The following is a 22,563-nucleotide window of genomic DNA, read 5'->3' on the forward strand; positions in this document are numbered from 1 at the left end:
CTTGAAGAGCATAACTTGATAAATGAATCTCAGCATGGATTCACGAGAGGTCGTTCCTGCCTGACAAACTTACTTTATTCCGAAACGTTTTGCCTACACAGTAGGCTTCTTCAGTCGAATACAGAAAGTAGGCAGGAACAGTAGAGAAGACGATGTAATCAGTCCATCACCCTTGAAGTCGTAGAATTTGAGGTTGTCAGTCCCTCAGCCTGGAGAAGTTCAGTTCCATAGTCAGGAACTTTCTGAAGATCAAGCGACAGTGCGGAGACTTAAATACTGTCGGAAGGAGAGGTGCAGAGTAGTAGTAGTAATGAGAATGTAGCCACTGAGAGGTCAGGTCCCTCTCAGATCCAACAATTCTCACTTGAAAAGGTTGTCCAAGGTGTTTTCTGTATCAAGATGCCATGTGCTGCAGTGTCTGACAAGATGAACATCAAAATGGTATACAATACCGACAGGTTGGTAGGTAAGACACATAGGCAACAGTTAGGCAACTTTATTCCGAAACGTTTCGCCTACACAGTAGGCTTCTTCAGTCGAATACAGAAAATAGGCAGGAACAGTAGAGAAGACGATGTAATCAGTCCATCACCCTTGAAGTCGTAGAATTTGAGGTTGTCAGTCCCTCAGCCTGGAGAAGTTCAGTTCCATAGTCAGGAACTTTCTGAAGATCAAGCGACAGTGCGAAGACTTAAATACTGTCGGAATAAAGTTGCATAACTGTTGCCTATGTTCACAAAAGAAGTAGATGCTGGCTGAGAAATAATGGAGGGAGGGCTTCCTGTATGATCTGACGTATCTGCAGATTCAACTGTACTGGTAACATCAGAAACTGTATTCGTGAGTATGTCTGTGATCTTTCTGCAGCTTCCTACATCTTTCTTTTTCTGTTCTTCTTCTTGAATTTTCTTCTTTCTTTTCTGTGACCCATTCGCATAAGAACGTCCAACATCACGTTCACGAGATGCCATAATGAGGATGTATCACTGTCTGTAATCATGCAAATACAAATTTTTCATTATCAATTATTATTAATTTTTTAATTATTATTAATTTTTTTTTCTGTCAATTGGGGGGATATGGCCCTTGTAGCCCCCTTTCCTCTGGCTGTGCATCTAAAAATTCAAAACGTTACCAGAAAGGAGTCATATACAGAACTTTTACCATAGATTAGGTTAGTGATTTGGGCTACGAATATTTTACTAATTCATCCTCCTTGATCTCCAATTTACTTAAACAGAAATCATACCGAGTCCAAGAACAATGCACATTGGTATTTATATTGCCATTTTCATAACTAAACTAATCATTATGTTTTGCATGATATATAGCCTACCACCATAGATAAGGACATGAGAATTAAAGAATGCAGGGACAATTTTCAGTTTCACCCAACCAACGATTTTCTGATGTGGCTTATATGTTTCTGGGGAAATATGTAGTAAATTAATTGATGTTCTACATCACTTCCGTCGCAACTTGAAAACTAAGCATTTGCGACGGAAGTGATGTAGAACATCAATCAATTGAGATCTGTTATTGAAATGATAAAGACTTAAAGACAGGACAAAATGCTTTTAAAACCTACAAACGGAAGTCAGTTTGCGTTTTTAGGTTTTTCTTTATAGTATTTTTACCAAAAAATGCGTCTTTACTGGTCCATGCGTCTTTACTGGTCATCTTCACTAACAATGATGATCTGATAAGAAATGTCACCATATCAAAAACAATATACTCAGATCACAACATAATTGAGGTTCAGACATGTATGCATGGAGCCCCAGACCGACAAAATGAGACTAGTCATGAGGGAGCATTCACCAAATTCAACTTCAATAACAAAAACATAAAGTGGGACCAAGTAAACCAAGTCCTAACTGATATATGCTGGGAAGATATACTAAGCAACACAGACCCAAACTTATGCCTAGAACAGATTAACTCGGTGGCACTCGATGTATGCACAAGGCTTATTCCTCTAAGAAAAAGGAGGAGTAGATGTAAAATAGAAAGAGACAGGCGCTCCCTTTACAGGCGACGGAAAAGAATAACAGAGCGGCTAAAAGAGGTCAATATATCTGAAATGCGCAGGGAGACACTGGTCAGAGAAATAGCAAGCATCGAACTTAAGCTAAAAGAATCCTTTAGGAGTCAGGAATCGCGGGAAGAACTAAAAGCCATAAATGAAATCGAAAGAAACCCAAAGTATTTCTTCTCCTATGCCAAATCAAAATCGAGAACAACGTCCAGTATTGGGCCCCTACTTAAACAAGATGGGTCCTACACAGATGACAGCAAGGAAATGAGTGAGCTACTCAAGTCCCAATATGACTCAGTTTTTAGCAAGCCGCTAACCAGACTGAGAGTCGAAGACCAAAATGAATTTTTTATGAGAGAGCCACAAAATTTGACTAACACAAGCCTATCCGATGTTATCCTGACGCCAAATGACTTCGAACAGGCGATAAATGACATGCCCATGCACTCTGCCCCAGGGCCAGACTCATGGAACTCTGTGTTCATCAAGAACTGCAAGAAGCCCCTATCACGAGCCTTTTCCATCCTATGGAGAGGGAGCATGGACACGGGGGTCGTCCCTCAGTTACTAAAAACAACAGACATAGCCCCACTCCACAAAGGGGGCAGTAAAGCAACAGCAAAGAACTACAGACCAATAGCACTAACATCCCATATCATAAAAATCTTTGAAAGGGTCCTAAGAAGCAAGATCACCACCCATCTAGAAACCCATCAGTTACACAACCCAGGGCAACATGGGTTTAGAACAGGTCGCTCCTGTCTGTCTCAACTACTGGATCACTACGACAAGGTCCTAAATGCACTAGAAGACAAAAAGAATGCAGATGTAATATATACAGACTTTGCAAAAGCCTTCGACAAGTGTGACCATGGCGTAATAGCGCACAAAATGCGCGCTAAAGGAATAACAGGAAAAGTCGGTCGATGGATCTATAATTTCCTCACTAACAGAACACAGAGAGTAGTCGTCAACAGAGTAAAGTCCGAGGCAGCTACTGTGAAAAGCTCTGTCCCACAAGGCACAGTACTAGCTCCCATCTTGTTCCTCATCCTCATATCCGACATAGACAAGGATGTCAGCCACAGCACCGTGTCTTCCTTTGCAGATGACACCCGAATCTGCATGACAGTGTCTTCCATTGCAGACACTGCAAGGCTCCAGGCGGACATCAACCAAATCTTTCAGTGGGCTGCAGAAAACAATATGAAGTTCAACGATGAGAAATTTCAATTACTCAGATATGGTAAACATGAGGAAATTAAATCTTCATCAGAGTACAAAACAAATTCTGGCCACAAAATAGAGCGAAACACCAACGTCAAAGACCTAGGAGTGATTATGTCGGAGGATCTCACCTTCAAGGACCATAACATTGTATCAATCGCATCTGCTAGGAAAATGACAGGATGGATAATGAGAACCTTCAAAACTAGGGAGGCCAAGCCCATGATGACACTCTTCAGGTCACTTGTTCTATCTAGGCTGGAATATTGCTGCACTCTAACAGCACCTTTCAAGGCAGGTGAAATTGCCGACCTAGAAAATGTACAGAGAACTTTCACGGCGCGCATAACGGAGATAAAACACCTCAATTACTGGGAGCGCTTGAGGTTTCTAAACCTGTATTCCCTGGAACGCAGGAGGGAGAGATACATGATTATATACACCTGGAAAATCCTAGAGGGACTAGTACCAAACTTGCACACGAAAATCACTCACTACGAAAGCAAAAGACTTGGCAGACGATGCACCATCCCCCCAATGAAAAGCAGGGGTGTCACTAGCACGTTAAGAGACCATACAATAAGTGTCAGGGGCCCGAGACTGTTCAACTGCCTCCCAGCACACATAAGGGGGATTACCAACAGACCCCTGGCAGTCTTCAAGCTGGCACTGGACAAGCACCTAAAGACAGTTCCTGATCAGCCGGGCTGTGGCTCGTACGTTGGTTTGCGTGCAGCCAGCAGCAACAGCCTGGTTGATCAGGCGCTGATCCACCAGGAGGCCTGGTCACAGACCGGGCCGCGGGGGCGTTGACCCCCGAAACTCTCTCCAGGTAAACTCCAGGTAAGTAACCCTATCAGGTACCTCCCTTAACATTTAGAGGCGAAAACAAACATTTATCCATACACATCAATGTCTATCAACAACACTTCAGTTAATTTGTCACAGTACAAGTCTAGATAACGTGTAATTACTACAGAAAATTGGAGAGGAATCTCCCATACTCACCCATTAGCGGGAAAACACAGCTGTTCTGATGTAAACAAAGGCGTGTTGAGTGTTGCCATCTATGGTTAGATTTATTTATTTTTATTTTATTTTATTTCATTATTTATTTTTGTTTTGATTAATTTTTAAAAATCAGTTTTACTCTCCAAACACTTGAACTTTTTAGGTAGGGACCCCTTTGCACTTGCACCATGTGCGCAGTCTTGGATGAGCCCCTGAACCCCTTGGACTGCGGGGCCCCCAAATGCGTGGGGCCCTAGGCAAATGCCTCGTTTGCCTATGCAGTAATCCGGCCCTGCTTGTAACCCAGCCGGAGCTGGGCGGTAGTGACATCCAAGAGTCTGCTTATCTTGTTGGATGCACCATAGACATGTTGCTCCTCCTGCATGATGGAATGATGATAGATGGACTGACTTGTGTCAGTCCCCCTAAGTCTTAAGTCAATAAAGTTCATTTGAAGTTCTTTTCGTATTATTCTCAAACTGCTAACTGACAACCCAAGATTGTAATCTACCCCCTCTTTGAAAGCATACAGCTTAGCCAATTTATCAGTTCTATCATGCATCTGAAGACCAATGTGAGATGGAATCCACGGCATGTGCACCCTGACTCCACTGTCCACAATCCTACCATACGTGTATCTGGCTTCTGACACAAAGCATGCCACAATTTATACTTAATGAGTTGAGAGCATTAATGGATGACAGAGAATCAGTTACAATTAAAGTGTCAACCTTAGATACATGGTTGCATTTGAGTGTAAGGAGTATGGCAAACAGTTCTGTTTGAAGGGTAGAGGCCCAGTTATTGATGCGTGCTCCAATTTCTTTATGAGTGCCATCACTCTGTATGACAACAGCAGCACTACCAGCTACACCAGTGGACTGGTGAACAGAACCATCAACGTAAATAATTTGTGAAAGAGTGTTCTGTGTGACTAAGTTATCAGTACAGCTTAAGGCATCATGTTTGGCTTCAAGACGAAGCTTTGGTTGTGATATAAGAAGAGTTTTGGGGGGAAATGTAGGAATGGTAGTTTGGAATGGGGTAATATCCCATGGAGCAGGGAAATGTCTCTGTTGTCTAACTTGTCATAGATCACGTAGCTGGTTCATGCGGAGTTCGGTTCCAGTTTTTTCCATCCTTCTGGAAGGATGTTCACCAGTGATAAGGAAAGTTTGGAGGGCTTCTGTGCAGGGGTTTGAATGGGCTAGCCTAAGCATATTGACCCCAATAAGGATATTTCTTTCAGTAACACGATCGCTCATAAAATTTATCAGTTTCAACATTTTTTCAAAAGTACTCTCTAATTTTTTTCTAATATGAAATGGAAGGTTTTCATGCCTGGATGTTTTGAACCAGTCATTTATGAGGTCATTTGCTTTTTCAAGAGGAAAGGGATGAGCAACATTGCCAGACTTTTTCCTGGTTATTTTATTTATACCTTTCAAAGCCAAACTTAAAGGGGTGGACCTATTTAATCCACAAACAAATTATTCCCATTCCTGTTGCCTAAGTTCTTGCTTTCTATTACTTGCATTTGTTAGTGCAGCTTGGAACGTTCTGATCAGGTCTGGGGTTCTACATTCACGGTATGCTTTACCAATCCTCCTAGCTGCTGCATGTGTTAGATTGCGTAGCTCTAGATCATTATAGTATTTACATTGGTTTTTATTGTCAGTTATAGTGGAAGGTTTATGTTTTCTTTTCCTGCCCACTTGATCTGTAAGAACAGTCTCAATAATTAATAAGCAAGGTTCTTCAGGGGTGAAGACAAATCCGGATTCACAGCTGGAGTCACCAGTCAATACTTCATCCGAAACTCTTCCTTCAATTAAACATTTTATTAATTAAATTCCCTGCACTACTAATGAAGGCATACACTAGAAGGTGTAAAATACCGATAGTACATTTAAGAGTCAAGTATATTATAAGTTATGAATATAATACATCACAGAAGTTCTATATAATAATTGAACAATTAAGTGTAGATGTTGGAACACCGTATGTAAACACCTCACATGTAAACAGTGGTGAGTCTGGTTTGTCTCGTATTTGTGGCTCTCACTTGCCAGCTGGACCCCTCCCGTGCGGGTTTACCACCGCTTGCCATACATGTGATATATAAAGGTGCCTTGATGATGACCCTGACGGATCTTGATCCAAGGAACCACAGTTATCCTTCCTTATTTTGGATCTAAATTGAGTGATCCACAAGCTGTGTGACCCCTACGGGTTTACACTTCCCAGTGATACATAGTACAGTAAGTTTATTTAGGTACACAAACACAATTATCATACATAGTAACTTCTGTAAATTACTGTGTAGAATATCCCAGGGTAGGGATGGTTATCCACATAGGATAACCTAGGGTAAGGAGTGTTATCCACCCAGGATAACCCAGGGTAGGGTGTTATCCACCTAGGATAACCCAGGGTAAGGAGTGTTATCCACCCAAGATAACCCAGGGTAGGAAGTGTTAACAACCCAGGGTAGGGAATGTTAGCCACTCAGGATAACCCAGGGTAGGAAGTGTTAATAACCCAGGGTAGGGAGTGTTAGCCACCCAGGATAACCCAGGGTAGGGTGTTATCCACCTAGGATAACGAAGGGTAAGGAGTGTTAGCCATCCAGGATAACCCAGGGTAGGGAGTGTCACCCACTCAGGATAACCCAGGGTAGGGAGTATTATCCACCCAGGATAACCCAGGGTAGGAATTGTGAACCACCCAGGATAACCCAGGGTAGGGAGTGTTAGCCACCCAAGATAACCCAGGGTAGGGAGTGTTAGCCACCCAGGATAACCCAGGGTAGGGAGTGTTAGCCACCCAGGATAACCCAGGGTAGGGAGTGTTAGCCACCCCGAATAACCCAGGGTAGGGAATGTTATCGCCCAGGGTGGGGAGTGTTATCCACCCAGGATAACCCAGGATAGGAAGTGTTACCAACCCAGGATAACCCTGTGTATGGAGTGTTATCCACCCAGGATAACCCAGCATAGGGAGTGTTACCAACCCAGGATAACCCTGGTTAGGGAGTGTTATCCACCCAGGATAACCCAGGGTAGGGAGTGTTATCCACCCAGGATAACCCAGGGTAGGGAGTGTTATCCACCCAAGATAACCCAGGGTAGGGAGTGTTAGCCATCCAGTATAACTCAGGTTAGGGAGTGTTAGCCACCCAGGATAACCTAGGGTAAGGAGTGTTACCCACTCAAGATAACCCAGCGTAGGAAGTGTTAGCCACCCAGGATAACCCAAGGTAGGGAGTGTTAGCCACCCAGGATAACCCAGGGTTGGGAGTGTTAGCCACCCAGGGTAGGGAGTGCTAGCCACCAAGGGTAGGGAGTGTTATCCACCCAGGGTAGTTACTGTTATCCACCCAGGATAACTCAGGGTAGGGAATGCTATCCACCCAGGGTAACCCAGGGTAGGGAGTGTTATCCACCCAGGATAACCCAGGGTAAGGAGTGTTATCCACCCAGGATAACCCACGGTAGGTAGTGTTATCCACCCAGGGTAGGGAGTGTTAGCTACCCAGGATAACCCAGGGTAGGGAGTGTTAACCACCCAGGATAACCCAGGGTAGGGAGTGTTAGCCAACCAGGATAACCCAGTGTAGGGAGTGTTAGCCACCCAGGATAACCCAGGGTAGGGAGTGTTAGCCACCCAGGATAACCCAGGGCAGGAAGTGTTATCCACCCAGGATAACTCAGCATAGGGAGTGCTAGCCACCCAGGATGACCCAGGGTAGGGAGTGTTACCCACCCAGGATAACCCAGCATAGGGAGTGTTACTAACCCAGGATAACCCTGGGTAGGGAGTGTTACTAACCCAGGATAACCCTGGGTAGGGAGTGTTATCCACCCAGGATAACCCAGGGTAGGGAGTGTTAGATAACCCAGGGTAGGGAGTGTTAGCCACCCAAGGTAATCCAGTGTAGGGAGTGTTAGCCATCCAGGATAACTCAGCATAGGGAGTGTCAGCCACCCAGGATAACCTAGGGTAAGGAGTGTTATCCACTCAGGATAACCCAGGGTAGAAAGTGTTAGCCACCCAGGATAACCCAAGGTAGGAAGTGTTATCCACCCAGGGTAGTTACTGATATCCACCCAGGATAACCCAGGGTAGTGAATGTTATCCACCCAGGGTAGGGAGTGTTATCCACCCAGGATAACCCAGGGTAGGGAGTGGTAGCCAACCAGGATAACCCAGGGTAGGAAGTGTAATCTACCCAGGATAACCCTGGGTAGGGAGTGTTATCCACCCAGGATAACCCAGGGTAGGGAGTGATAGCCATCCAGGATAACCCAGGGTAGGGAGTATTATCCACCCAGGATAACCCAGGGTAGGGAGTGTTATCCAGCCAGGATAGCCCTAGGTAGGGAGTGTTATCCACCCAGGATAACCCAGGGTAGTGAATGTTATCCACCCAGGGTAGGGAGTGTTATCCACCCAGGATAACCCAGGGTAGGGAGTGGTAGCCATCCAGGATAACCCAGAGTAGGAAGTGTTATCTACCCAGGATAACCCTGGGTAGGGAGTGTTATCCACCCAGGATAACCCAGGGTAGGGAGTGTTATCCACCCAGGATATCCCAGGGTAGGGAGTGTTATTCACCCAGGATAACCCAGGGTAGGGAATTTTAGCGACCCAAGATAACCCAGGGTAGGGAGAGTGGGCCACCCAGGATAACTCAGCATAGGGAGTGTTAGCCACCCAGGATAACCTAGTTTAAGGAGTGTTAGCCACCCAGGATAACCCAGGGTAGGGAGTGTTTGCCACCCAGGATAACCCAGAGTAGGGAGTGTTATCCACCCAGGATAACCCAGGGTAGGGAGTGTTATCCACCCAGGATAACCCAGGGTAGGGAGTGTTTTCCACCCAGGATAACCCAGAGTAGGGAGTGTTATCCACCCAGGATAACCCAGGGTAGGGAGTGTTATCCACCCATGATAACCCAGGGTAGGGAGTGATAGCCATCCAGGATAACCCAGGGTAGGGAGTATTATCCACCCAGGATAACCCAGGGTAGGGAGTGTTATCCAGCCAGGATAGCCCTAGGTAGAGAGTGTTATCCACCCAGGATAACCCAGGGTAGTGAATGTTATCCACCCAGGGTAGGGAGTGTTATCCACCCAGGATAACCCAGGGTAGGGAGTGGTAGCCATCCAGGATAACCCAGGGTAGGAAGTGTTATCTACCCAGGATAACCCTGGGTAGGGAGTGTTATCCACCCAGGATAACCCAGGGTAGGGAGTGTTATCCACCCAGGATATCCCAGGGTTGGGAGTGTTATTCACCCAGGATAACCCAGGGTAGGGAATTTTAGCGACCCAAGATAACCCAGGGTAGGGAGAGTGGGCCACCCAGGATAACTCAGCATAGGGAGTGTTAGCCACCCAGGATAGCCTAGTTTAAGGAGTGTTAGCCACCCAGGATAACCCAGGGTAGGGAGTGTTTGCCACCCAGTATAACCCAGAGTAGGGAGTGTTATCCACCCAGGATAACCCAGGGTAGGGAATGTTATCCACCCAGAATAACCCAGGGTAGGGAGTATTATCTACCCAGGATATCCCAGGGTATGGAGTGTTAGCCACTCAGGATAACCCAAGATAGGAAGTGTTATCCACCCAGGGTAGCTACTGTTATTCACCCAGGATAACCAAGGGTAAGGAATGTTATCCAACCAGTATAACCCAGGTTAGGGAGTGTTAGCCACCCAGGATAACCCAGGGTCGGGAGTGTTAGCCACCCAGAGTAGTGAGTGTTATCCACCCAGGATAACTCAGGGTAGGGAGTGTTATCCACCCAGGTTAACCCAGGGTAGGGAGTGTTAGCCACCCACGATAACCCAGAGTAGGGAGTGTTATCCACCCAGGATAACCCAGGGTAGGGAGTGTTATCCACCCAGGATAACCCAGGATAGGGAGTGTTAGCCACTCAGGATAACCCAAGATAGGAAGTGTTATCCACCCAGGGTAGTTACTGTTATCCACCCAGGATAACCCAGGGTAAGAAATGTTATCCACCCAGGATAACCCAGGGTAGGGACTGTTATCCACCTAAGATAACCCAGGGTAGGGAGTGTTAGCCACCCAGGATAACCCAGGGTATCTGGAGTTTATCTGGAGAGAGTTCCGGGGGTCAACGCCCCCGCGGCCCGGTCTGTGACCAGGCCTCCTTAGGTCAGTGTCCCAGGATGCGACCCACACCAGTCGACTAACACCCAGGTACCCATTTTTACTGATGGAGAACATAGACAACAGGTGGAAAGAAACACGTCCAATGTTTCTACTATGGCTGGGAATCGAACCCAGGCCCTCACCGTGTGAAGTGAGAGCGTTAACCACCAGGCCACCAGGGAGTGTTAGCCACCCAGGTTAACCCAGGGTAGGGAGCCACCCAGGATAACCCAGGGTAGGTAGTGTTAGCCACCCAGAATAACCCAGGGTAGGGAGTGTTAGGCACCCACAATAACCCAGAGTAGGGAGTGTTATCCACCCAGGATAACCCACGGTAGGGAGTGTTAGTCACCCAGGATAACCCAGGGTAGGGAGTGTTATCCACCCAACATAACCCAGGGTAGGGAGTGTTATCCACCCAGGATAACCCAGGGTAGGGAATGTTAGCCACCCAAGATAACCCAGGGTAGGGAGTGTTAGCCACCCAGGATAACCCGAGGTAGGGAGTATTAGCCACTCAGGATAACCAAAGATAGGAAGTGTTATCCACTCAGGGTAGTTACTGTTATCCGCCCAGGATAACCAAGTGTAAGGAATGTTATCCACCCAGGATAACCCAGGGTAGGGAGTGTTAGCCACCCAGGATAGCGTAGTTTAAGGAGTGTTTGCCACCCAGTATAACCCAGAGTAGGGAGTGTTATCCACCCAGGACAACCCAGGGTAGGGAATGTTATCCACCCAGGATAACCCAGGGTAGGAAGTATTATCTACCCAGGATATCCCAGGGTAGGGAGTGTTAGCCACTCAGGATAACCCCAAGATAGGAAGTGTTATCCACCCAGGGTAGCTACTGTTATCCACCCAGGATAACCAAGGGTAAGGAATGTTATCCAACCAGTATAACCCAGGGTAGGGAGTGTTAGCCACCCAGGATAACCCAGGGTCGGGAGTGTTAGCCACCCAGAGTAGTGAGTGTTATCCACCAAGGATAACTCAGGGTAGGGAGTGTTATCCACCCAGTTTAACCCAGGGTAGGGAGTGTTAGCCACCCAAGATAACCCAGGGTAGGGAGTGTTAGCCACCCCAGATAACCCAGGGTAGGGAGTGGTAGCCACCCAGGATAACCCAGGGTAGGGAGTGTTAGCCACCCAGGATAACCCAGGGTAGGTAGTGTTAGCCACCCAGGATAACCCAGGGTAGGGAGTGTTAGCCACCCAGGATAACCCAGGGTAGGGAGTGTTAGCCACCCAGGGTAGGTAGTGTTAGCCACTCAGGATAACCCAGGGTAGGGAGTGTTAGCCACCCAGGATAACCCAGGGTAGGGAGTGTTAGTCACTCAGGATAACCCAGGGTAGGAAGTGTTATCTACCCAGGATAACCCAGGGTAGGGAGTGTTATCCACCCAGGATAACCCAGGGTAGGGAGTGTTTTCCACCCAGGATTACCCAGGGTAGGGAATGTTAGCCACCCAAGATAACCTAGAGTAGGGAGTGTTGGCCACCCAGGATAACTCAGCATAGGGAGTGTTAGCCACCCAGGATAGCCTAGTTTAAGGAGTGTTAGCCACCCAGGATTACCCAGGGTAGGGAGTGTTTGCCACCCAATATAACCCAGAGTAGGGAGTGTTATCCACCCAGGATAACCCAGGGTAGGGAATGTTATCCACCCAGGATAACCCAGGGTAGGGAGTGTTAGCCACCCAGGATAACTCAGGGTAGGGAGTGTTATCCACCCAGGTTAACCCAGGGTAGGGAGTGTTAGCCACTCATGATAACCCAAGATATGAAGTGTTAGCCACTCATGATAACCCAAGATAGGAAGTGTTATCCACCCAGGGTAGTTACTGTTATCCACCCAGGATAACCAAGGGTAAGGAATGTTATCCACCCAGTATAACCCAGGGTAGGGAGTGTTATCCACCCAGGGTAGGGAGTGTTAGCCTCCCAGGATAACCCAGGGTTGGGAGTGTTAGCCACCCAGGGTAGGGAGTGTTATCCACCCAGGATAACTCAGGGTAGGGAGTGTTATCCACCCAGGTTAACCCAGGGTAGGGAGTGTTAGCCACCCAGTATAACCCAGGGTAGGGAGTGTTAACCACCCCGGATAACCCACGGTAGGGAGTGTTAGCCACCCAGGATAGCCCAGGGTAGGGAGTGTTAGCCACCCAGGATAACCCAGGGCAGGGAGTGTTAGCCACCCATGATAACCCAGGGTAGGTAGTGTTAGCCACCCAGGATAACCCGAGGTAGGGAGTGTTAACTACCCAGGATAACCTGGGGTAGGGAGTGCTAGTCACCCAGGATAACCCGGGGTAGGAAGTGTTAACCATCCAGGATAACCCGGGGTTGGAAGTGTTAACCATCCAGGATAACCCAGGGTAGGAAGTGTTAGCCACCCAGGCAGTACTCGATTTAGATGGTGAGAGGCCCTAGGCTAATCCACTTGTGAGGCCCCTCACATTCCCCCACCCTCACGACTAGAGAAAGGTGGAAGAGTATTTTAAACAAAATTCAGTGAAGAAGAGGATGACGTGTATTTGAAATTTCGCAGTTCACAATTCCTCCTCTAAAGACATAAGATGTTATTGTTAAATACTGTAGTGATTGAAAAAACCATAAATGTTAAAAGTAACACTCTGAAAAACTTTTTGCAATAACTGATCTTTGTAAGCAGGATTTTTTAGAAAAATGAAATTGTAAGTTTATTGTTTTAGTTAAAATACATATATGTATTCTTTTAAAATGCATATTAAGAAATAAACTATGCTTAACTCTTCCACTGTCTCTTACATAAATCTACATTATATATGCCAGTATCACTCGCATAGATTTATATTTTGGAGCAGTAAATTTTGACCTAGTCAGGTGAGAATGGGTCTGTGGTGAATGCAAATAAACTGTGACTAAATTTATTTTTATTTTTTGCCTTCCCCATAGCAAATCATCCAAAAGATCCTCAAAATTTGTTTATCTAAGTTTGTCACTCAGTGCACAAAATGCTCAGTGTGGACACTCTCATGAGACATTGTAGCCATTAATTTATTTTTAATTCTTTTGAGGCTTGAAAAACACCTCTCTCGAGCAGTTAGTAGCCATTATGCTAAGAAATAGCTGTAAGATTGCTTCCACATTAGGGAAGGCCATCTGAATTTTTTCTTTGTACATATATAATTTGATAATGGTCTGTAGGCCTATGCCTTTGTCTCACCTACATCAATGATCTACCGAATGCATCACAGCTACTCAAACCCATATTATTTGTAGATGACACTACGTATGTCTTTTCCCACCCAAACACAGTCATACTAGCAAACACAGTCAATGCTGAATTACAGAAAATATCTGCCTGGATGATGACTAACAAACTTACCCTGAACACTGATAAAACCTATTTCATTCAGTTTGGAAACAAAGCTGCAAATGATCCAATTAACATAATGCTAAATGGATCATCAGTCACAAGACTCACAGAGGGAAAATTCCTAGGTATCCACCTTGACAGTAGCCTTAAGTTCCAGACACACATACAACAAATCAAGAAAATCTCCAAGACTGCAGGCATACTATTAAAGACAAGGTACTACGTTCGACAATCAGCTCTCCTGGCACTGTACCATTCACTCATATACCCTTATCTTACATATGGAATTTGTGCATGGGGATCAACAACATCCAATCACCTAAAACCCCAAATAACCCAGCAAAAGGCAGCAGTAAGAATGATAACAAATTCCCACTCCCGCCAGCATACTCCACCAATTTTCAAAAGTCTGAATCTGCTCACCATTAAGAACATCCATACTTATTCATGTGCCTACTACATACACAGAACAATACACACAAATATAAACCCCCCACTCAAACTTCTCCTCACCAACCTAAACAGGACACATGACCACAACACAAGACACAGATCTCTTTTTGATATACCTCGTGTCCATATCACACTGTGTAAAAACTCTGTGCACATGAAGGGCCCCAAAATATGGAATTCATTACCAGAAGATATTAAAGTAACCCAGTCTGAAAATCAATTTATGACTCTTCTCAAAAGCCACTTAATCACCCTAGACTAAATGCTAAATACTCAGTACACACATACTCACCTATGTACTCCCACATCATAACTGAAACAATCACTTTGAACCTTTTATCCATTGTTGACAGGAATAAAATTGAATCATTGTTTTCACAAAAAGTATTTTCGAATATAAATATATCTTTGTATTATACAAATTTTGATTCATTCATAATTAATATTCTACTGTACAACTATGAAATAATTACTATCCTACTGTACAACTATGATATACTCCTTAGTGTTAAGTAGACTGTAAGTTGGCTCATAATGCCTAGGCATAATAGAGGCTCTCTTTGCATTGCAACCCAATATTGTAAATATAAAATCTCTATGTACTGTTTGCAAAGACATAAAATAAATAAAAATAAATAAAATAAAAATAAAACAAGAGTATGTAAGTTCATCTCTAAGTTTCAGCTCAACATCTTTTGCGTATACTTCTATCAGCATTAGCAAGAAAGGAAAACATGCAGCATCACTGAACACAGTGGCTCTTCTTAACCCTTTCAGGGCCCAGAAGCCAAATTTCATAGTGCGCACCAGGGTCCAAGAATTTAAAAAAAAAAAATATGTTATTTTTTCTTATGAAATGGTAGAGAATCTTTTTCTGAAGGTAATAAAACAAAAAGTATGAAATTTGATGGAAAATTGACGAAATTATGCTCTCGCAAATTTTGATGTGTCAGCGATATTTACGAATCGGTGATTTTGCTGACTTTGACTCCCATTTTAGGCCAATTACATTATTCTAGTCGACAAAATTCTTAGCTATTTCACTAGTATTACTTCTATTCTATCGATTTAGCACAATAAATCGCCCAGTCAACTGTTTCAACTACAAAATAAAGTGATTGGAAATTGGTAATTTGGCCAATTTAACACAAAGTTCAAAATATTCCAATTTCAAAATAGGGTTCAGAATAAACAATGTAGGCATTCCTGGCACTAAACTAATATTTCCTCTGCTCATTGGTTACATTTTGAGGCTTTACAAATTAATTCCATTTTGATTTTTTATTCACATAATGAATTTTTATTCAAACCAAAAAATAGAAGATTTACTGTTATGCAATATTGTAATAATTGTATAAATATCATCACCACATTTGTGAATGTATATTAGACTCACCAGCTGGCGTGTATTAGACGTGTGAGGTCGTTTGTTTACTCTTGAACATCGACAAAAATTTAACATTTCCGCTAATTTGAGCTCAGTTTCAAGCCATTTCCATTGCTGAAACCAATCAAAATCATCTCTATTTCTGTAATATGTCTTCCATTCTATCAAATGAGACCAAAAAATCGCAAATAAAGCTATAAAAAACATAGGAAAAACACTGCAAATTCGCTGTTTTAATCGAAAATCACAGTCTCAGTTTTTTCCTCTCATACACTGTGTGCTGCAGGATTTGTTTTATGTGGTGCACACATACCACATAGATCTATTCTCTCATATTGAGGCCTAAATTTACCACTCACAGCTTATCAGAGTGAGCTGAGCTCATGGCATAGATCTACAGTTTGGACCCTGAACGTAAAGCCGTAGATCTACGGCACGGACCCTGAAAAGGTTAAATTGGCTTCAAGTGCATCTAGTATAGGAATAACGGGTTTTATTCTAAACTTATCTCTTGAAGAAAGCTCATCTAAGGCATCAGGATGAGGTGCACTGTTGTCATATCCTTGCTATTCCTTACTCTTGTGTCTCCTTGTAACAGTTCTGTAGTTAACATTTGGCAAGGTGGCTTTCGCTTGTTGCTAAAGCTAATCTAAATCATTAATTTTGCTTAAAAAATCCCAAAGTGAACTGTACAAACATGCACAGGTACTCAATAACAGTTTCTGATTTTTGAATGGCTCTGCTGATCTTGTGAAAATGACCTAGCACATGGGTGCAAAAATGCAGCATAAACACAAATTTCATTTCTTCCATTTTCTGTAAAAGATTGTTAGCTTGAAGCCCGGTATCACCCTCATTAACATCAGAGTACAAATGACTGAGGGCCTCAGTGATAGCACTGTAACTTTCCAAAATGGCTTCTTTGCCCTTTGCATGTGCATCCCACCTAGTCTCTTGACAAATATTTTGACAGTTTTGACTGAAGTTGCAAAAATTATTTTGGAACTGCTCATCTGTTTGTGGAGGATGAAAACAAGGTATAAATTTCTTTGATAGTTCACTGCATCAGAACAGCAATCAACAGCCAAATGGCCCACCAAATTTGAAGAGTGACCAGCACATGGAATAAATCTTGCAAATTAGTTTTTTCAATGATTTTTTTGCTGCATACCGTTGTACCTGCCAGCCATATTTGCAGCATTGTTGTAAGACTGCCCTCAGCATTTCAAAAGTCAATTTCAAGTTCAGTTATGAGATAGACACTAAATCATCCATGTTCTCAAAAATATTATACACCTTGGCCAGAGGCTTCAGCTTGCCAAACCTATAGGTAAATCCGGCACTGTCTCCCATCTAATATTTACTCACCACTTTGTTGATGACTTTGCAATAGCCTGTGCAGGTGCTAATTGTTGAATAGTAACAGCCTTATTCCAGAATGCTGTCAACCATGTTTCCCATTGGGTTATTATACAAGTTTAGATTTTCAGGCGCTGAAATTCACCAAATTACTTTCACCAGACATTCTGTTGTCTCTGATGCTCCATTGTACCTGTATGCCTCCTGTATCACTGAACGTGATACGTTCAGATTTCTTGGCCTTCTGTTTGATCACCAACTGTCCTGGAAACCTCACATTACCTCCCTGAGAGCAACTTACCATAGCCAGATGAACCTCTTTAACCCTTTTTCCAAAGGTAATAAAACCATAAGTATGAAATTTTATGGAAAACTTATGGAATTACGCACTTACAAAGTTAGCAGTCTTGGTGATATTTACACATCGGCGATTTTGCCCAGTTTGAGCCCTATTTTGGGCCAATTCCATTGTTCCAGCAACCAAACTTATAGTTATTTTGCTAGTACACCTTTTATCCTATCGACTGAGTACAAGAAACTGCCCAATTTCCCATTTCAGCTACCTAATAGTGATCAGAAATTGGTAATTTGGCCAGTTTCACAAAAAAATTCAAGAAAGGTCAATTTCAAAATAGGGTCCAGAATAAACAGTGCAGACTTTCCTGGTACTAAAATAACATTTTCTCTGTTCATTAGTCCTGTCTCAAGGCCTCTCTTATAGTACGCTTGCTTTCCATTTTGAATTTTTATTCACACAAAGAACAGGAGATTTACTGTTATGCAGACTACTGCATTATTGCAATAATTGTATAAATAATATCAGCACATTCGTAAACAAATATTAGATCCACCAGTTGACATGTATTGGACGTGAGATGCGATTTGTTTACTCTTGAACATCAAAAATCGAACATTTCCGCTACTTTCAGTCCTGAAACTAAACAAAATTATCTCTATATCTAGAATGTATCTTCCATTCTATCCAGTGAGACCAAGAAAACAAGATTACAACTATAAAAACATGCAAAAATACACTGCAAATTCGCTGTTTTGAACCACAAACACGGTTGCAGTTTTTTCCTCATTATCCACTGCTGCAGGATTTTTTTTATATGGTGCACACTTACCACATAGACCCATTCTATTGTATCTAGGCCCAAATATACTGCTTACAGCTTATCTGAGCTGAGCTGAACTCATGGCATCATCTTGCTGGACCAACACTGGCTTCAAAGTCATGATGCAACGGGACTGACACCGAGAGGGTTAATCCCTTGCGCATCTTTCATGGAGGGCGGATCGTTAAACTCTCCTTTGACTGCATTCAGTCTAGGTGGTTTTCTCTCCTTCCCTGTCGAGAGTGTATATGCGTTGGCAAATGCTCCATCCTCGAACGATCACTGTGATGTCCATTGCCTCCATTATTTTGTCCTCTTTCATGACATTCACGATTCTTCTACGTGCAGGATAGTAATGGACATTGGTAGAGGTTCATTATTTATTCGTCATTCATTTACCTCATCCCTATTCTCTTTGTCTTCACTCGCTCTTGACTTCTCTTCAGTTGCCCCCTTTACATGTTCATCTGACATCTAACCTTTCTCTTCCCCCTTGGGGTTTTCTGACAGTTCGTGTTTGTTCTTCTCCAATGCTATGTTCAAAAGCTCAAATACTTACGGTGGCTTCTCAATTCCTTTTTCTTAAACACCTCCAGCTTCATTCTCAGGCCATTGCAGTTTACTCTGCTGGTATTGGGTTTGAAACTGTTCCCAGACAGTGTTGCATGAGGTCATTTATAAGACTTAGCTAGCATCTTTACAGTTGAACTATATGGAATTCTCATAATTATCCATATTGCATCTATGCCTACCTCACAGTTTGTGATAGTCTCGGACTCCGTTAGTGTTTTGCAAGCTAACAAAAAAATTAATTTGCCTCGTCCTTTAGTTCTTCGTATACAACTTTGGTTGCGCTGCATTTCTAGCAAAAACTAAGAAATCGTTTCCTGCTGGGTACTTGGGCACATTAATATTCAGGGCAATGAGCAGGCAGACTCTGCTGCGTGATCAGCGGTACACGATCTTCCAGTTTCATAGAGTGGTATTCCATTCTCAGATTATTTTGCTGCAATCTCTAGCCATCTTCACAACTGTTGACGACAACGTTGGCCTGAATTGATTTATAACAAATTACACTCTTGTCAAGCCAACTTTAGGATCCTCGTCTTATCATCAGTGTCATGTTTAGGAGACTATGCTTTCCTGTCTTTGCATCGGGCACACACTTCTCACTCATGGGTATCATATGGAGAAGCGTCCAGTTCCACTCTGTGCAAACTGTCAGGTTCCACTTTCAGTTTGCCATATTCTGTTGGACTGTCCAGTCTATTAGCGACCACGCAGAATTTACCTATGATGTCATCACTGCTCTAACACCCTTACTTTATCTTCCCTCCTTGCTGATGGCCCCACCTTTGACACAGACTCCCTCTTTGACGTTTTGACTGCAAGAGATTTATTACACAACCTTTTGATTATACTTCTTTTAGCACTCTTCATTGACCTTACAACCTTTACCCTGGAGTGCTGTATGACCCTGGTGATTTAGTGCTTAGTTTTGATTATAATAATAATATGGGACACACATGTACAGACCAATGAGATGCAGGACAGGGGAGGCAGGGGAAGACAATGGTCTGACCTACAGGCAGGCTGCCTGTGAACCCACAAAATGAAATGGAAAAGTCCTGCAGTCCAGCTCGTGCCACTCCAAATTTTTCCTCCAGAAGTGACACCATGTTAGTCGAATTTTATGGTTCAGTTTGATTTGATATGGTTCACTGGTACGTATTTTCCTGGCCTGGGTCTTGTCCAGTTGGTGACCTGGCATTGGCCAAGTCACCAATGGGACAAGAACAACATCCCCTGGGTGAGATGTCTTGCACAGAGATCTTGCGGTGACTCCCTGAGGTGGGGAGGGTGGTTCGTTGTCTTCCTTCTTGTTTCTTGTGCTGTGGTCATGCCTTGGGAAGAGGGTGTCAACTCTAAGTCTTCAGACACTTGCTGTCACTACTGCCATTATGGTCTTGAGTTGGCCATTGTGGCATCGGTGGAGTACCTCTCATTGTGAGTAGGGTGGGGTCACTGGTGCTGCAGGGTAGTTTCTTCTTGCATAAGAATCAGCTGTTCCTCATTCTGAAAATAAAATATCGCCCCCCACAGGGTGTTTTTTTTTATAGTAGAGGAAAGAGGAGGAATGGGGTGAAGGACAAGGATAATACAGCTTCTCCTCACTTAGCGACATACTCGTTTACCGATGAGTAAGTGAGGAGAGGCTGTATAAGGGTTCCAGCAGAAGGTCTTCACAATGCCTTCAGTGGGGAGGTGGTTGGGCTGCAATGACTGGGAGCAGAGTCTCCAAGTCCTGGATGGCCAAATACACCAGATGTGCCGCCTCGTCCTCCTGGGTCCATCCAATCAGGGCCATCAGGAAGTGTCTGTAGTGAGGGAGCATTGTTGCAGGGCAGTCTGGCAAGTAGTGCAGAAGGGGCCCCACGAGCATCTAGCTGCATTGACTGCAGAGCTCTTTCGCTCGTTTGATAAGTCATTTGGCAGTGGGATACCCAAGGTGCAGGTGGTGACACTCACCCGCAGCTCCCTGTCCTGCTTCTGCATAATCAGCAGGGGCTTCCTCTGTCACCCTGTCATACCATTGCTGGCTCCTGGAATCTTCTGGATCTGGCAGTGGGCTCTTGGCCACCCTGGCGGCCCACAGGGTTGTTTACCTGTGGCTGGTGCAGATGGAGGTCCTCAGCCATGCCTCCAGCTTGATGGTCTTGGCAGTCTTGTCTGCCATGTCGTTTTCAGGGATGCTGACGTGGCTCGGGGATCCAGTTGAGTGTGGCTCTTCATCCCTGGGGCAGAATTTTACAGTGTATTAGTTGAAAATTTGCTGCAATTTTGCAATAGCACATACCAGGTAGTACATCACCAGTGGTGCTAACTAAACACACAGCAAACCAAAACATCTCAAATGGTAATTCCTGCTTCATATTTGCAAATATTCAGGGTCTGAAGTCAAATAAAAATGACAATGTTAGTTATGTCAGTGGGCTCCTGTCAGAAGCGAATGCCATATTTGGAGCACTTACAGAAACACACAAGGGATGTTGTTGATGGAGATTTAAAGATAGAAACCTATAACATGTATAGATATGATAGAATTAATAGATCACAGGGAGGAGTAGGACTATGTAAAAGATTTTGTTGCACAGAATCATATAGTAGAAATCCTAGGCAATAAAGTTAAAAACAGGAATTTGGTAATTATCCTAGTATATATATAACCACCATCAGCAACTGCTGAGGAATTCACAGATCAGTTAAGGAAGATAGGTAACTGCCTGGACAGGCTGGAAAATCCCACACCAAATATTTTACTCCTTGGAGATTTTAATCTCCCTCATGTAAAATGGAGGATGAATCAACACAATGTTATACCAGAAATATCTCCAGAAAGCACCCTGGCCCAACAGGCACATACCAGGGAAATAATGAGGCTTTGTGAAAAGTACTCGTTGAACCAACAGATAATTGATTCCACTAGAAATGAAAATACCCCAGATTTGATATTCACAAACAACAAGGAACTAATCAGAAATATAACAGTTACAAAAAACAATATACTCTGATTACAACATCATATAAGTTCAAACGAGCATTAACCCTTTGACTGTCGCAACCCCCAATCCTGAGGTGTCTCCTGGTGTCACGGAATTTAAAAAAAAAAAATTATTTTTTCTCATGAAATGATAGAGAATCTTTTCCCGATTGTAATGACACCAAAAAAACGAAATTTGATGGAAAACTGACGTAATTATGCTCTTGCGAAGTTAGCGACCTCGGCGCTGTTTACAAATCAGCGATTTCGCGCAATTTGAGCCCTATTTTTGGCTAATTCCATTGTTCCAGTCGCCCAAACTCATAGCTATTTCTTTAGAACTCCATTTTTTCTATCGATTGAGTACAAGAAACTGCCCATTTACCGATTTCAACTACCTAATAATGTGGTCAGAAATTTGCAATTTGGCCAATTTCAAGAAAACTAAAAAATATGACAATTTCAAAATAAGGTCCAGAATGAACAATGCAGACATTCCTGGCTCTAAAATAACATTTTCTTTGTTCATCAGTCATCTCCAGGCCCCTCTGATATTACTCTTGCTTTCTGTTTTGAATTTTTATTCAAACAAAAATAGAAGATTTACTGTTATGCAGACTACTGCAATACTGTAATAATTGTATAAATAACATCAACCTATTCATGACTGCTTATTAGAATGGCTAGTTGGACATTTATTGGACAGTGATGTCATTTGTTTACTTTTGAACATTTGCAAAAATCAAACATTTCTCCTACTTTGAGCTCCATTTCTATTCCTATAATATGTTCTCCATTTTATCAAATGAGACCAAGAAAACGAGAATACATCCATAAATACTATACGAAAATAGTTGGCATTTTCATTAAAAAAAACTGTCAGAGTT

At 43.4% G+C, this 22,563-nt stretch overlaps 1 protein-coding gene across 2 annotated transcripts in view; it reads left to right on the forward strand.

Moving 5' to 3' along the window:
• Positions 1-6,234: 6,234 nt before the first annotated feature.
• The window catches only part of LOC138851449 (zinc finger protein 570-like), a 46,686-nt gene continuing 30,357 nt past the window's right edge, over positions 6,235-22,563 (forward strand). Inside the window, exon 1 of one of the 2 annotated variants that reach the window (XM_070080587.1) lies at positions 6,235-6,306. The gene's annotated coding sequence lies outside the window, so the exon portion shown is untranslated. Of the gene's footprint in view, positions 6,307-6,328; positions 6,538-22,563 lie in introns of those variants that run through there. The other variant, XM_070080586.1, reaches the window with a different exon arrangement.

The sequence above is a fragment of the Cherax quadricarinatus genome, unplaced genomic scaffold, assembly GCF_038502225.1.
Source record: "Cherax quadricarinatus isolate ZL_2023a unplaced genomic scaffold, ASM3850222v1 Contig648, whole genome shotgun sequence".
In the NCBI taxonomy this organism is placed as follows: Eukaryota; Metazoa; Arthropoda; class Malacostraca; order Decapoda; family Parastacidae; genus Cherax; species Cherax quadricarinatus.